Genomic DNA, 15563 nt, shown 5'->3' with positions numbered 1-15563 from the left:
AGGTTTATATTTTTATTGGTACATGTGGATTTCACCCTCCATGCACTGACAAAAAAAATTTCCAATCAAAATTCACAGATAGGCAAAGTAAGGAAAATACCACTTGAGAACTTGTTTGAGTTTAATTTAAGGATATTGACATGTGGTATTGACAATTTGTGTTTTAATGGTTATAAAGTTTTAACTTTTTGTGTTTCAACATTTATTGACCTTAAATAATTGTCTGATCATCTCCCCCATAATTTTGAGCAACTGTGGAAAACTTAAATAGATTTAAAAAAAAAATTAAAAATAAACAAAACTAAAAAAATAACAGCAAAAATGTGTTAAGTACATCAGAAGCAGGATACCAACCAAATTAGTTTGGCTACTGAATGATCAAGGTGCTAAAGGAACACTCCAGGTAGACAACGCCCTTGCAGAGAAGCTAAATGGATTTTTTGCATCGGTATTCACTGCAGAGGATGTGAGGAAGATTCTCACACCTGAGTTATTCTTTTTAGGTGACAAATCAGTCCTATATTGAGGTCTCAATAGAAGAGGTTTTGGAAAAAAATTAATAAATTAAACAGTAATAAGTCACCAGGACAGATGACATTCCCTCAAGAGTTCTGAAGGAACACAAATATGAAATTGCAAAACTACTAACTGTGGTATATAACCTATCGCTTAAATCAGCTTCTGCATCAGATGACTGGAGGATAGCTAACGTAATGCCAATTTTAAAAAAAAGTCTCGAGGCAATCCTCTTTTCCAATTTTGAAGCTATCGTAAAGAACAGAATTATCAGACAGAGAGATGAACATGATATGTCGGAGAAGAGTCAACATGGCTTTTGTAAAGGGAAATCATGCCTCACCGATCTATTAGAATTCCTTGAGGGGGCCAACAAGCATGTGGACAAGGGGGATCCAGTTAATATAGAAAGCCTTTGACAGTGTCCTATACCAAAGGCTTTTATGCAAAATAAGCAGTCATGGGATGAGAGGGAAGATCCTGTCATGGATCAGTAACTGTTTTAAAGATAGGAAACAAAGGGCAGGAATAAATTGTCAGTTTTCAGAGTGGAGAGAGTTAAATAGTGAGGTCTGCCAAGGATGTGTACTGGGGCACATATATTTATAAATGATCTGGAAGAGGGCATGAACAGTGAGGTGGCAAAGTTTGCAGATGATACAAAATTACTCATGATAATTAAGTCCAAAGCCTACTGCAAAGAGTTAGAAAGGGATCTCACAAAACTGGATGACTGGGCAACAAAATAGCAGATGCAATACGATGTAGATAAATGCAAACTAATGAACATTGGAAAACATAATCCCAACTATACATACAAAATGATGGTGTCTAAATTAGTTATCACTCAAGAAAGAGATGTTGAAGTCATCATGAATAGTTTTCTGAAAATATTGCTCAATGTGGAGCAGCAGTCAAAAAAGGTAACAGAATATTGGGAACCATTAGGAAAGGGATAAATAGTAATACAAAACATCTAATGCCCCTATATAATTTGATGGAACCCCTTGAATACTGCATGCAGTTCTGGTCACCCCTTCTCAAAAAACATATATAAGAATTGGAAAAGATATTGAGAAGGGCAAAAAAATGATGAGGGGTATGGAACAACTTCTGTTGAAGGAGAGATTAAAAAACTGGGAGTGTTGATCTTAGGAAAGAGAGGACTAATGGGAGATATGATAGAGGTCTATACAATCATGAATGGTGTGGAGAAAGTGAATAAGGAAGTGTTGATTACCCTTTCACATAACACAAGAACCAGGGGTCACCTAATGAAATTAATAGGTAGGAAGATTAAAACTAACATAAGGAAGTACTTTTTCACACATTGCAGAGTCAACCTATGGAACGCATTGCCAGTGGATGCTGTGAAGAACAAAAGTATAATTGGGTTCAAAATACAATTAGCTAAGTTCAGAGAGGATAGGTCTATCGATGGCTATTAGCCAAGATACATAATTGGTTAAATAACTGCAAACAAAGAGTAACTATTAATGGAATAATGTCAGATTAGAGGAAGGTCTTATGTGGGGTTCCACAGGGATCTGTTCTGGGTCCAGTGTTGTTTAACATCTTTATTAATGACCTGGATGTAGGAATAGAGAGCAGAGGGATCAAATCTGCAGATGACACAAAGCCGTGGTGGGAGGGCTGTGTATGTGCGTGTAAGGGATTGCCAACACTATGGAAGACAGAGCTAAAATTCAAAGGGATCTTGATAAATTGGAGAACTGTGCTATAGGCAACGAAATTAAATTCAACAAAGACAAATGTAAGGTGCCACGCTTGGGGAAGAAAAAACAAATGTACAAATGCAGAATAGGGGATAACTGGCTTGGCAGCAGTACTGCTGAGAAGGATCTGGGAGTTGTGATGGATCATAACCTCAACATGAGTCAACAATGCTGTGTTGTAGCAAAAAAAGCAAATGTGATTTTAGGTTGCATTAACAGAGGCAGAGGTGATAATATTGCTCTACTCAGCACTGGTTAGGCCTCAGCTGGAGTACTGTGTCCAATTTTGGTCACCAATATGTAGGAAGGATGTAGAGAAACTGGAAAGGATCCAGAGATGAGTGAAAAAGATGGCCAAAGAGGTGAAATGCAAGCCATATGAGCAAAGGCTGAAGGAACTGGGTATGTTTAGTTTGGAAAAAAGGAGATTAAGGGAGGACATGATAGCAGTCTTTTAATACTTGAAAGGCTGCCATAAAAAGGTGAAGAAAAATTGTTCTCTCTTGCCACAGAGGGCAGGACAAGAGGCAATGGGTTCAAATTATAGAATAGCGGATGTAGCTTAAATTCTAGGAAAATATTCCTAACTGTAAGAAGAGTAGGACAATGGAACAGACTGCCAAGGGAGGTTGGAGAAGCTCCTTCCCTGGAGGTTTTCAAAAGGAATGCATAGCCATCTGTCTTGTATGGTTTAGACACAACAAATCCTGCAACTTGGCAGGGGGTTAGACTAGATGACCCTTGTGGTCCCTTATAACCCAATGGTTCTATGATCAGGGACACAACCCAATACTATGGGTGTCTCTGAACCACGGCTGTCCCTAGGGAGGTGCGGGGCTCAGGATATAGGCGCCGAGTTTCTATCTGCCATGGGGTGCTCCCCCCAGCTCTGCCCAGGCCCTGCCCCCACTCCACCCCTTCCCCAATGCTCCCCGCCTCTTTCCACCCTACCTCTTCCAAACCCAGTTCTGCCCTCTCCCCTAACCGCGCTGCGCCCTCTCTCCTCTCCCCTCCTCCCCATCCCCTCTAGAGATAGTGAAACAGCTGATCAGCCATAGGCACTGGGAGGGAGAGGGAAGCACTGATTGGTGGGGCCTGCTGGCAGGCAGGAGGTGCTGGGGGCAGGGGGAAGTTGGTATGGGGGCTCCTTCTTGCCTGCCCCGCCCGCCTCCTCCTCCTCACACCACAACCCCGCAGGGCCCAGGGCAGTTGCCCCAATTTGCTGCACCCTAGGGACGGCTCTGCTCTGAATCTCTGATTGCTGGAAGCTGGGACTGAACAGCAGGGGATGGATCACTCAATAAATTGTCCTGTTCTGTTCATTCCCTCTGAAGCATCTGGCACTGCCCACTGTTGGAAGACAGGAACCTGGGCAAGATGGACCATTGGTCTGACCCAGTATGACCATTCGTATGTTCTTAAGATTGATATTATCTGTCTCAATTATAAAAATAATAAAAATTTAATTCTGCCAAGCCTAAATACAATGCAGGGGATGCAAACTTGGGCTATGCAGCTTTTAACCCAAGCACTATATTTTCTACCCATTTAATTATTGTTGGAGAGAACTTTATGGTGGAAAACCAAATCCTATATTTATCTACAAGAAAGATACAAGAGAGATAACAGCAACACAAGCTTCTCCCTCCAGCACAACACTACCAGTGTAGCTGAGTATAGGACCCTATCTAGGACTGTGCAAAATTCACTCAAAACAACATACTCAGCCTTTGGCCTCTCTGGTGTGCTTGTGAAGAAGGAGATGTGGCCTAATGGATACAACAGTAGGCTGGGACTCTAAAGACCTGGGGTCTAGTCTTGCTTTGACACTAGTTTTCTGGGTAAGACATAGAGTTTAAGGCTAGAAGGGACAATCTGATCTGACCCTGCCTGCAACCCCTGCAGGAATAACTATTTAGAGAATCTCTCTATGGTACACTTTATGAATTCTGTGTGAGATTATGAACCTATATGTGTCTTTATCAAGCTGCAAACTCCATTTTGCATGTTTGGTTTGTTTGCCTTCTCGGTTGTCCTTTTACCTCCATGTTGCACTAAACTTCCAAGGGGTAGGGCTAACAATGGAGGATAATTAAATCTTGATGGTCCTCTATTCAAAAAGAAAAGGAGTACTTGTGGCACCTTAGAGACTAACAAATTTATTTGAGCATAAGCTTACTTATGCATCCGATGAAGTGAGCTGTAGCTCACGAAAGCTTATGCTCAAATAAATTTGTTAGTCTCTAAGGTGCCACAAGTACTCCTTTTCTTTTTGTGAATACCGACTAACACGGCTACTACTCTGAAATCTATTCAAAAAGAAACGCCTTGAGAAACGCTAAGTCCTATTGAGGAGAACTAGTTTGTCAGGGGAGAGGTTGCCTGGCAACAAAATCACCAGCTAAGGGGTCTGTGATCACCTGAGGTGGCTGATCAGGAGGTCACATGAGGAGCCTGCCAGGTTAGAAAAGGGCAGGAACTACGGTGCTCATGGTCTTTGGCTATTTTCACTAGCTTGAGCTGAGCTGCTGCAGGAACTTGGTTCTAGTGCCACACAGCTGGACTCCCAAGAGAAGGGTGAGGGGCACTATGTTTAGGGTGTGTGGTGTTTGCTAACTGGCTCTCCTGTGCTTTATCTCTGAAGTAAAGTGCAATGGTGTTTTAGAAGCCTGTGCAAAGTCTGCTTGTGAGTGTCTGTTGGCATTTACTGCTGTGTACCCTGAAGAGGTAATCTGTACACCAGAGGGCTCACTTCTTTGACTCTGCGGAGCAAGCAAGACCTCCTGAGGAGGCTTGGAGGAAACAGCACCAGTTTCTAGGCCAATGCAATTGGATTGGGGCTGCCAAGTGGGGTGTCAGAGATAAAGTCTGCACTGGGAATGCCTGCCTAGAGGCCCAAAATAGGGTTGCCAATTTTCTAATTGCACAAAACTGAACACCGTAGCCTTGCCCCTTCCCAGAGGCCACGCACCCTGCCTTGCCCCTTCCCAGAGGCCCTGCCCCCCAGCTCACTACATTCCCCCTCCCTGGTAGCTCACTCTCCCCCCATCCTCACTTACTTTCACTGGGCTGGGGCAGGTGGTTGGGGTGCGAGGCGGGTGAGGACTCTAACTGGGTGTGTGGGCTCCAGGGTGGGGCTGGGAATGTGTGGTTTGGTGTGCAGGAAGGGGCTCCAGAGTGGGGCAGAGGGGTTCAGGGTGTGGGAGGGGGCTCTGAGCAGGGGGTTGGGGATGTGGGAGGGGATGAGAGCTCCAGTTGGGGGTGTGGGCTGTGGAATGGGGCTGGGATGAGGGGGTTGGGTTGCAGGAGGGGGCTCTTGGTTTGCGGGGGGCTCAGGACTCTGGGCAGAGGGTTGGGGCTCGGGGTTTGGTCGCAAGTTTACCTTGGGCAGCTCCTAGTCAGTGGTGCAGCGAGGCTAAGGCAGGCTTCCTGCCTGACTCTGTGCTGTGCTCCGGAAGTGGCAAGCAGTTCCAGCTCCTAGGTAGGGGCGTAGCAGGTGGCTCTGCATGCTGCTTTCTCCCCAAGGTTCCTGGCCATTGGGAGTGCAGAACCGGTGCTCAGGGCGTGGGACAGCATGTGGAGCCCCGTGGGTCTACTACTAGGAGCTAGACCTGCTGGCCATTTCCGGGTCGGAGCTAGGACAGGTAGGGACTAGCCTGCCTTTGCTCTGCAGCACCACTGACCAGACTTTTAATGGCCCGGTCAGGGGTACTAACCGGAGCTGCCAGGGTGCCTTTTAGAGTGGGTGTTCCAGTCGATAACTGGACACCTGGTCACCCTAGACCAAAACCAGGGATATGTAGGGTGGCCATTTGTCCTTCTTTTGGCGTATTTGTCCTCTGTCCTTCTTGTATATTGAGGAGGACACTTAGGTGTCCTCCTTTCAACACTTTTGGTTTTGTAATTTAGAAAATGATTAATAAAACTTAAAAAATAAAAACATTCACAAGCCTTCCCCCAAGCTCCCCCTCTCACTGGGGTTAGGGCCCTGGGTTCTCTGAGTAGCATCTGGTACCATGCCTTCGCTCTGCTCCAGTGAGGGAACAGGCCTTTTTTTTCCAGCTCAGGGGTGTCTGACTTGGCCATCTCCCTCCCCAGCTCAGGGTCACACTGGCTCTAGGCTTCTTTCTCATTTCCCCCTCCCCTCCTGCTCTGGGTGGAGCAGTCCTAGTCAGACATTAGCTCCATCGCCCATCCAGGAGCCTTGCTCATTGGCCCCAGGATGCAATGGCTTCTAGTGCTGGATATCCACGCCCTTTTCTTCAACCACCTAGTTTTGGGTGTGTTGAGTTCTGGTGGCCACCATACTTGAGCTCCCTGAAATTGTTGTCCAGTGCCAATGGGCACCTCCCTGAGAGGGCTGAAGGAACTGGGAACTCCAAGGTAGTTACAAAACCCCCAAAACTTGGGTGGCCACTGCCAGTTTCATACCGTGTTGGTGGTGCCTAATCTCTGTGCAGCCCCTGGAAAATTAAAGGCACATGGGATTCAGTGTGTGGCTCCCCTGGTGAGTATACAGCAGGGAGGAGTTTGACCAGATCTGAGACACCTTGGGCAGTCACTTAGCTGCCCTGTGCCTCAGTTTCCCCATCTGTAAAATGGGGATAATGATACTACCCTCCAGCATAAAGCTTTGAGACCTACTGCTAAATAGCACTATATATGAATTAATTATTATTACTAGCTTCAGTTGTGGAATGATGGGGTTTCTGTAGGTAGATGCCTTGCCACTGAGTACAGCTGGTTGGAAAATAGGAGCTTTTTTCCACTGAATGTTTTGAGGAAAAAAAAAATTTTTGGTCAAAAACACTTGTGGAAAATGTTAAATTTTTCTGGCAAAATATCAAAAACCAAAATATGACCAAAACTGTCTACTGGTGATGGGAAAGATGCATCATGGGAGCCACTAGCTGTGGTGCATTGTGGGAGAAGTAGTCTGGCCAGAAAGTCTGGCCTATGGAGGAGAATAGTAGCGTGAAATCCCAAACCACAACTCCCCATAGGCACTGCAGCGCTATTTTGAATCAAAATATTCCAGTTTTCTTGTGTTCGGTTTTCCAGAGAAATACATTTTCCACTGAAAGATTTTTCTTGCCAAAACCCCAATTTAATTTTTGACCAGCCTATTGGTTGCTCAAGGCCTGGTTCTCGCTTACCTTAAGGCCCCTTTATGCCATTCTGGCAGTTTAAAGTGGGTGTGACTATAATATACTCCAACTATAAAGCCCCCTTTACACTGCCAGAATGGAGCAAAGAGGCCTTAGTATAAATGACAGTCAGGTCCACTCTTCAGAATAATCCACTTAGCTGCCGTCACATTGAAAAGACCCTTCCTTGCCGAAATATTAAAAATTACTCTCCTTATAAATTCAGAGTAAGTCAGAAGTCATCAGTCAGATTTTAATGTGTGTGCTGCTGGAGCAACAAGAGAAAAACCTCCATGCTAGCCACAGTTTGAGGGAGGAGAGAAAAGTAAAAATCTCCATTGCCATAAACATCATCTCCTGTTGTACTTTAGCACTCTTAGAACACTTACACATGTACCTTCAACACATTCAGGTGTATGGAGCAAATCAATTCAAGTACCTACCCATGATTAAACTGGTCATTACTTCAGGCTAACTCTGAATGTGTAGAAGCTACTATGGTTAAATAGAGATCAAATCAATTATATTTAAACCTGCCCAAATAAAATGTAATATATGATTTTAATAGCTCCCCAGAATGCTAAAATAATGCATGTTCTCCTTTTTAAGCCATTACTTAGGTAATGGGAACAGCAATAATGAGCAAAGATCATAGATGAAGTGAAGATATAAAAGTTGCATCTATTACACCAGTAACAGCTGCCATGGTTTTTTCTTCTACATATCTTGCCTTTAAATTTCCCCGGCAACGAAGGAGAGTCTTTCTGGCCTCCAAGTTGTCCTGGTATATTTCTGCTCTTAAAAAAATGTTTCATCTCCCCCAGTCTGTGGAAAATAAATGTCTCATTCTAAGATGTGCTGAACAGAGCTGGGGAAATACTCTAAAAATAATAAATAAATCTGGGACTATTGCCTTGGATTTTTAAACAAATCACTTTGACTGAGTTCATGCCCCTGTTAGATTCCCTAAGGGTTTGAGCCAAAGACCATTGAAACTGATGGGAGTCATTCCACTGACTTCCATGGTCTTGGGATCAGACCCATAACGGTTGAAATCCACCCCTGTGCAGAAGCCTATGCATCGCTTAAGCTCTCAAAATGGAGCTTATGTTGTACATGGGGCCTTGAACAGGTCTGCTATGCAGGGATGAATTTCACCTAGTATGGGTGTTCCAGACTAGATCCTGCCACTGGATCCACCTATGCACACCCCTGCAGTTTCTTCCAGAGTGACACTGTAGTTAATTCCATGTAAATATTCTAACTGGGTCCTTGCTCCCAAACTCTGAGTACCTTCCGGTGATGCATTAACCAATGTGACTAGAAAAGAATGATACCAGTCCAAGCTCCTCTTTCACATGGATAAGAACATATAAGAAGTAACTCAGACATGCAGACGCAGCCAGATACTGATCTACTTACTCACTTTGGGCCAGCCTGTGAATCCCTTATTCCTGTTGGCTAGTGGGTTATGCCCAAAAGTAGAATAGTCCCATTGAAGGGGTCTATTCACAGAGTGACTGCTCAACAGTGGGAGAAAGGGGTTCATGGTGTGGGCCTTTGTGTAGTACCTGTCACAGTGAGTTTCCTCACATAGATCTATTAGCACTATGTGTGGAGTAAGGTACTACCCAGAGCTAGTAATGTATCAGAACTGGGTCCATAGCCATCAGTCCCAATAGAACTCTTTGAAATCCTTGGATGAAAAGGATGTAGCCCCAGATCCTCAAAGGTGTTTAGGCACTGAACTCCCACAGGAGGATCTGGGGCTAAGGGCAGAGTATGGGCCAAATGCTGGCTGGTGAAATCAGCATAGCTCCATTGACTTCCCAGGAGCTATGCCAGTTTACACCTGCTGAGGATCTGGCCATGTTATTTTTAAACAACAAAATCTGTAGAAGCAGCAGGAAGACACACCCAGCAGCAACACCTGTGGCAAGTGGCTGGTATGTTTCAAAAGTTATTGAAAAGCTTGCTTAAAGGATGTGCTGCCTGCCAGATTTAATTTATTTTTAAAAGCCCAATCGAAATTTGATTTGCAAGTGCAATCCTCCCATCTGCTTTTGGGCTTTATCTCTGGAGTTCAGGAACAAAACATATGTCTTGTGGTTAATAAGAATTTGCTTAAATGGGTCATATGACCAGGTGATTAATAATCCCTAGACTCTGATTGCACTCATTATAATAACATATGGACCTGCCATCCAACCCCAATGCATCGCTATGAAAAGAGCTCATAAAATGGGAGATGAAAATTCCTGTGGTTTAGATTAAAGCAAATGGGTTGAGAAACTAGCCACAAGTGAGCTAAAATTTACTGCACAGTGAAATGAGCTTTTTGCAACTCTATTTATCTCTGTGGGTTTGTGTCTATGGCCAAAATCTTTAAAAATGGGTGCTCAGATCAAGGTGCCCCGTTCCTTATTTAGTCCTTTAGCTAAGTGGACTGACTTTTGAAGTCTGGGAAGAATGATGATCTTTTAGTTAAAGCAGTGGGCTAGGAGGCTGATAGCCCAGTTTCAATTCCATACTCTGTGATCAGACTCCCTGAGTGACAATGGGGAAGTCACATAGGTGAAGGATTTCAAAAATAGGAACCAAAAGTTAGGCCCCTCCTTAAGGCTCAAAAGAGCTGAGCAATGCCAACAGCTCCCATCGACCTGCTATCAGATGGTAATAACGTTTTAGCATTATTGAGCTGGGCTTGATGAGGAGCTATACCGGGGTAATTGAGAGCTCATCACCCTTTGTACTCAGTGGGTCTGATTCTGATCTCATCACACCACCATAAATCTGGAGTAATTCCACTAAATGCTATGGAATTTCTCTAGACTTATATCAAGTGTAATTGAGACAAGAATCTGACCAAGTTAGTTTACCTACTTGAAAGTCTCTGCATCCTTTGAGTTTCCTCACAGTTCTCTCACTGCAAATCCTCATTAACTCCTTTGATTTCAGTAAAACTACTCCAGTTTTCTGCCAGGGTGACTGACAGCAAAACCCTACCCCTACAATTTACAATGAATTTCTCAATGGCATTTTGTTTAATGCCAAATTCAAATTCAAAGTGGTTTATAGTATTTGCTTTCCTGATTCACTGGCTGTGTATTAAAAAATGTTGTGAACTTTATTCCTTGACAGATATGCAAAGCAGTTATTTAAGAGGAAATTCAACCTATTAAAGAGACCTGTGATTATGTTATCATCATTTCCACTGCTTTATGTCTTCTCATTTCCCCAGTTCATAGTGGGAGCTTAAAGAGACAGCAATTTATTTGGTTGATTTTTAAGAACTAAGTTTGTTTCATGGCAGGAAATAATGAAACATTATTGCTTCACGTATCCCCAGGGGAGATGGTGGAGCTGATCAGGTGTATGGTCCCAAGAGTCATAAAGAAACACAAACCGGAACAGGTAACTGGTGTCATTTCAGCTTTGATCTGCTTTTCCAATGTTAACATCATGCTAATATTTGGAGTGAGAGGTCAGTGAAAGGTTACAGCCTCAGACATGGCAAAGTTGCTTGAAAAGGAAATCCTGTCTGTCTGTCTGTGCATATCTACGTAGGGGCATATGAAATATTGATGATAAAAAGCAAAAACTACATTTCCCCCTCCTCTTGTATAGACTCCTCAACTGGGTCAATTTTTGCAAAAGGTTAATTGGGTAGGTAATATTTTTATAGAGAACTTGGTGCTTCTCTGGGGCAAAAATGGGACACTTTTTTCAAGTGAAAAGAGCCCATTTTAGAGCAAAAAGGGACTTCCAGTTGAGAAGATGAAAATTGCATTTTTACATGTTTTTGCTGTGGGGAAAAAATACATTTTCTTGGGGGTTAAATTGCAAAATGGGAAGCAATGGCAATTTCCCCCAAAGGTGGCTGGAGCAGGGGCCGTGGGAGGGGAAGAAATGGTGAACTTCTCAAAGCACTAATCATATCCTGCATGCATCTGTGCAAAGCCTGGGAAAGCTCAGTAGCTGGTGTTAACATAAAGTGCTAAACTCTCCAGATAGAGTGATTTCTGTTTATCAGAAACCTTATTACTTTGCCTTGTAGAAAACTAAACATAAGCTCAATTAAGACTGACTTACCTTGAAAGTGTCCAAATATTTATTGCTAGGATGCCTGTGAGGTTTATTACTTTTGCTTTCAACCCTTCTTAAGCACTCTCAGCCTCCCTTATCTACACACTCTATAATATCTTTCATTCCAAACTGAAGATTCAGACTTAAATTAGTTTCCCCTCCTTTATGGAGCAGTGGTGATCTCTCTCAGCCCTGGTGGCAGGGAAATATTTGGGCTGTAGGGTAGGCTGCAACTACTTGGCTGAAGTAGCCTGCACCGAGGCGCTCCCTCTGAGCCTTCCTCCCCTCTATCTCCATCCTAGTGCACTATCTGCTAATGTGAGCTCAGGCCCCCAGGAGTTCTCTTGCTGCCCACTTTTGGCTGTTAGTGTCCTAAATTCCCTCCCTTCCCCAAGAGGTATCTTATTCATTAACTTGGAGGGTAATTTTATCTTGAGGGAGATGCCTTGAAAAATAAGGGCTGAGTGCAAAGACTCTGATTTCAGATGTGGGTAAAGCGTGTCTGAAAACGAGACGGCAGTTTTCTGATTGGACGGGATGTTTATATCGTTTGCCTACAGTGCAATCCAATAGTCTTAAAAATGGAAACAGAGAAAGAGAGCACACAGTAGATTTTTCCACTGGCTTCTTCATTATCATCAAAGGGGCAGACAGATGGGGATGGTTTGATCAGCTGAGGAAATGCTGTGCCAAGTTGGATTCCTTCATCTGCTCTGAAATATTACATGGCATATGGCAACTGGTATTTTCTGATGTATTCCTAAGATGGCATTGCGATGACAGCATCTCTGTGGTGAGAGATATAAAATAAAACAGGCTGTGTGGCCAAATTCCAGAAAGTAATTTGAAAGAAAGGTTGGGCTGACCTCATCGCCAATCAGAAGCATGTCACTGAGATGGTTTATTAATGGGGTGAAGGATTGTGAGGCAGTTACTTATTTAAATGACATGGCCCATATGGTTATTTTTCACAATGCAAAGAGCTCTCTGCTAAACAGAGTGGTAGCTCCATTCCTGAGCAATGTGCAAAAGTAGCTATTTTTCTGGGGAAATATTCCTGTATGAAAATTAGGTTAGTAATGAGAGCTGGGAAAAATTTTTCAGTAGGAACTATTTTTCACCAAATATGCAGATTCAGTTTGACAGAAGCATTTTTTTAAATATGTCAATTTCTGTGAATTATTTGGGTCAACAAAAAACCTACAAAAAGAAAAGGAATACTTGTGGCACCTTAGAGACTAACAAATTTATTAGAGCATAAGCTTTCATGAGCTACAGCTCACTTCACGAAAGCTTATGCTCTAATAAATTTGTTAGTCTCTAAGGTGCCACAAGTATTCCTTTTCTTTTTGCGAATACAGACTAACACGGCTGCTACTCTGAAAAAAAAACCTACACAAATTCTGAAAGTCCCTACATTTCATTTCAACAGGCTTTAAATTAATCAACTGTTTGATTTGAAATGAATTTTCATTTTGAGATTATCTTTAGTTTTATTTTTAAAAATTCCAAGGAAAAAAGCTCAATGAAAATGAAACATTTAGTTTTGGGTGGAACAAAACAGTTTGTTTGACCTGAAATAAATTTTTTAAAAACTTTTCTGTCATTTTGGCTGCAAATTCTCAACCAGCTCTGCTGGTAAGTCTTGCTGAACAAGGCTCTGGGCATTTGGAGACATTGGCTGTTATAGTCAAAAATTGTCTGGGGCAGTTTGGATTGGGTGCACAGCTTGTTTGTGTTCACAGCTATGCAAAAGCATGATTGTATCACTGTTCCTAGAGCGGGTCAGGAAATAATTTCCACTCTCCCCTCTTCCCCCCCCAAAAAAAAGTTTTGACAAAATTGAAAAGTTTTTCATTAAACTCTTTATCAAAAAATCCCAACTTGATTTCTTTCCCCAGGTTTTGATAACTGAACGTTTTGGATGAGAATGGAATTTTGTTTGGGAAAATGTGTATTGTATTTTGAAAGCTAGTTCTGTCAGAATTAAAGTTTTGATGACTAACTTTTGACCAGCTATACCGTTACCCTGTTCTCACAGTCTCCATGCAGCCATACACGCACACAGTTTTTCATCCAATTCTTGAGTCTTGTGTTATAACACAAGTTTATAATCTTTTGAGGTCGACCTGTCCTTTGTATTATAATACAAATACATCATCCTGATGGCAATAATGAAGTAGAACTGCCAGCTCCCATTGATTCCCATAGCGACTCAGTGGGGACTGCTCTCCCAACCACATAGTCAGTGTGCAGGAGAGTAATGGGCTCCCCTCCTTGTACCCACTTACCCCTCTGCTGGGTGGGAAGGGACCCAGGATTTTGTTTTCTTTCCTCCTTTTCTTCCAAGCAGACACACAGCTCTTTTCTATAGCAGGAAATAAATGTGGGACATGTCAACAGTGCTCTATTGACAGTCCTGGACACTGAATGCCTTCATTTACCCACAGAACAGACCCCACCCATGCAAGCAATTCCCTGCCAAAGTGCCCCAGTTCTGCCCTGGGGTGAGCAGATAACTCTGTCTCCATGGTCCGTACAATCCTTGCTGTCAAGACTTCCAATGAGAGAGCCAATTTGTCCCACTGTGGTGGTGGTTTTTATGATGTGGGTGTCTGCCCACTAGGAAGGATACGGTGTCCCACCAGTTCATTTCAGTGCAGTCCATTGATGTACCACAGCTCTATGCACTATGTAAAGATCCGAGCGGGAGGCAGAAAGATCCCGTCGAGGGCATTAAATAGCCATCAGGTGGATGGATATTCAGTGCCAGTCCGACCTGCCCTGGATTGGAGCCAGTGACCAAGAAATGAAAGGCTTTACTGATCCATGCAGTCCCCCATCTCCATCTTAGGTATTTTTATGTCCCTTCCACACCCTTTATTGTAGGAATGGAACCTTTCACTTTTTTTAACGTTTATTTCTCCTCACAACAACTCTGAGGGTAGGGCAGGGGTATTAACCCTGTAGTACAGAATGTGACTTGCCCTAGGTCTCACAGGGGTCTGTGGCAAAGCAAGGAACTGAGTCTCTTAACGCCCAGCTTCTCGCTTTAACCACTGGACCATCCTTCCTCAGGCTTTTTCTTACAAGGCGGCATTTCTTAAATTTCCTAATATCTCACTTCAGGAGGCTTACTGAGGACTCTTGATGCCATCAAAGCACCAAGGTACGGGTGGGGGAAAGCTCCATGTCTGTTGTTAGGCAATGCACAGCATTCATCCTGCATGGCTGTCAGATTCCTTCTTTAAGAAAAAGCCATTTTCCATGAGAAAAACACAGCACAGTTCCCTATGGCTCCTAGTGATAGCAAATTTAATATACATCCATAACTTAATATAAAGGGGGATAAAAAGGGAGGGAAGTTTCATATCCAGGCTGTTTCGGGTTAATCAAAAAGCAACAAAATAGTGCTCTGCAGATAAACCCATCCATCACGCAAGCTGCAAATGGAATTTATTAAGAGGTAACAACCCTGGGTTACACTTAAAACTCTGTATCTAATTCACAAAGGAAAGAGGGGGTTTTCTCCCTTAAGTTGGGCTCAGTAATAAATTCCCATGTCCTATAAACTCACCACATCTAATCAGGCGAGAGTTCCTTCCTTTCCTTGGTTATTTTGTGTAGAGTCCTAGCTCACTGGGCAATAGGGCACAGAGGAACTCAGCAACTTGTCTTGACAGCTAATTCTGGTGTATTGATCTTTCATGGAATAATATCTCTTGGAAACAGATTCCTTGTTTCCGTTAAATTGGGTCTTTTCATCGAGTGAACAGGCTGGAGAAGCTGAGTAAGGCAAAGGGGTTTTCTTCTATAGATTTTGCAGTTCCCCCAAGAGACAATATGTATATTTCTTAATGTGATTGCATTGGTGTGTTACATTAATCACAAATTGCCTGGAACAATGATACTAAGGACCCAATCCTTTCACCCACTGAAGTTACTGGCAAAACTCCAGTGGCTTCAAAGGGACCAGGATCATGCTCTGGTTTAGAATCCTGCACTGTTCCAATTCACTGAATTAAATAGGAACTACGGATGCTCAGCATCTCACATGAGGCCATACTGTGCTTTCAAT

At 43.1% G+C, this 15563-nt stretch overlaps 1 long non-coding RNA gene across 1 annotated transcript; it reads left to right on the top strand.

The window, feature by feature from the left end:
* The first annotated feature begins 4748 nt into the window (after positions 1–4748).
* On the top strand, positions 4749–13432 carry LOC122456711. Its single transcript, XR_006275735.1, has 3 exons — positions 4749–4829; positions 10749–10813; positions 13387–13432. It is a non-coding gene; the product is annotated as an uncharacterized LOC122456711 (long non-coding RNA).
* The last annotated feature ends 2131 nt before the right edge of the window (positions 13433–15563 follow it).

This window comes from Dermochelys coriacea, chromosome 14, assembly GCF_009764565.3.
Source record: "Dermochelys coriacea isolate rDerCor1 chromosome 14, rDerCor1.pri.v4, whole genome shotgun sequence".
In the NCBI taxonomy this organism is placed as follows: domain Eukaryota; kingdom Metazoa; phylum Chordata; order Testudines; family Dermochelyidae; genus Dermochelys; species Dermochelys coriacea.
The sequence above is the reverse complement of the archived record's forward strand: the minus strand, read 5'-3'. Positions and strand labels throughout refer to the sequence as shown.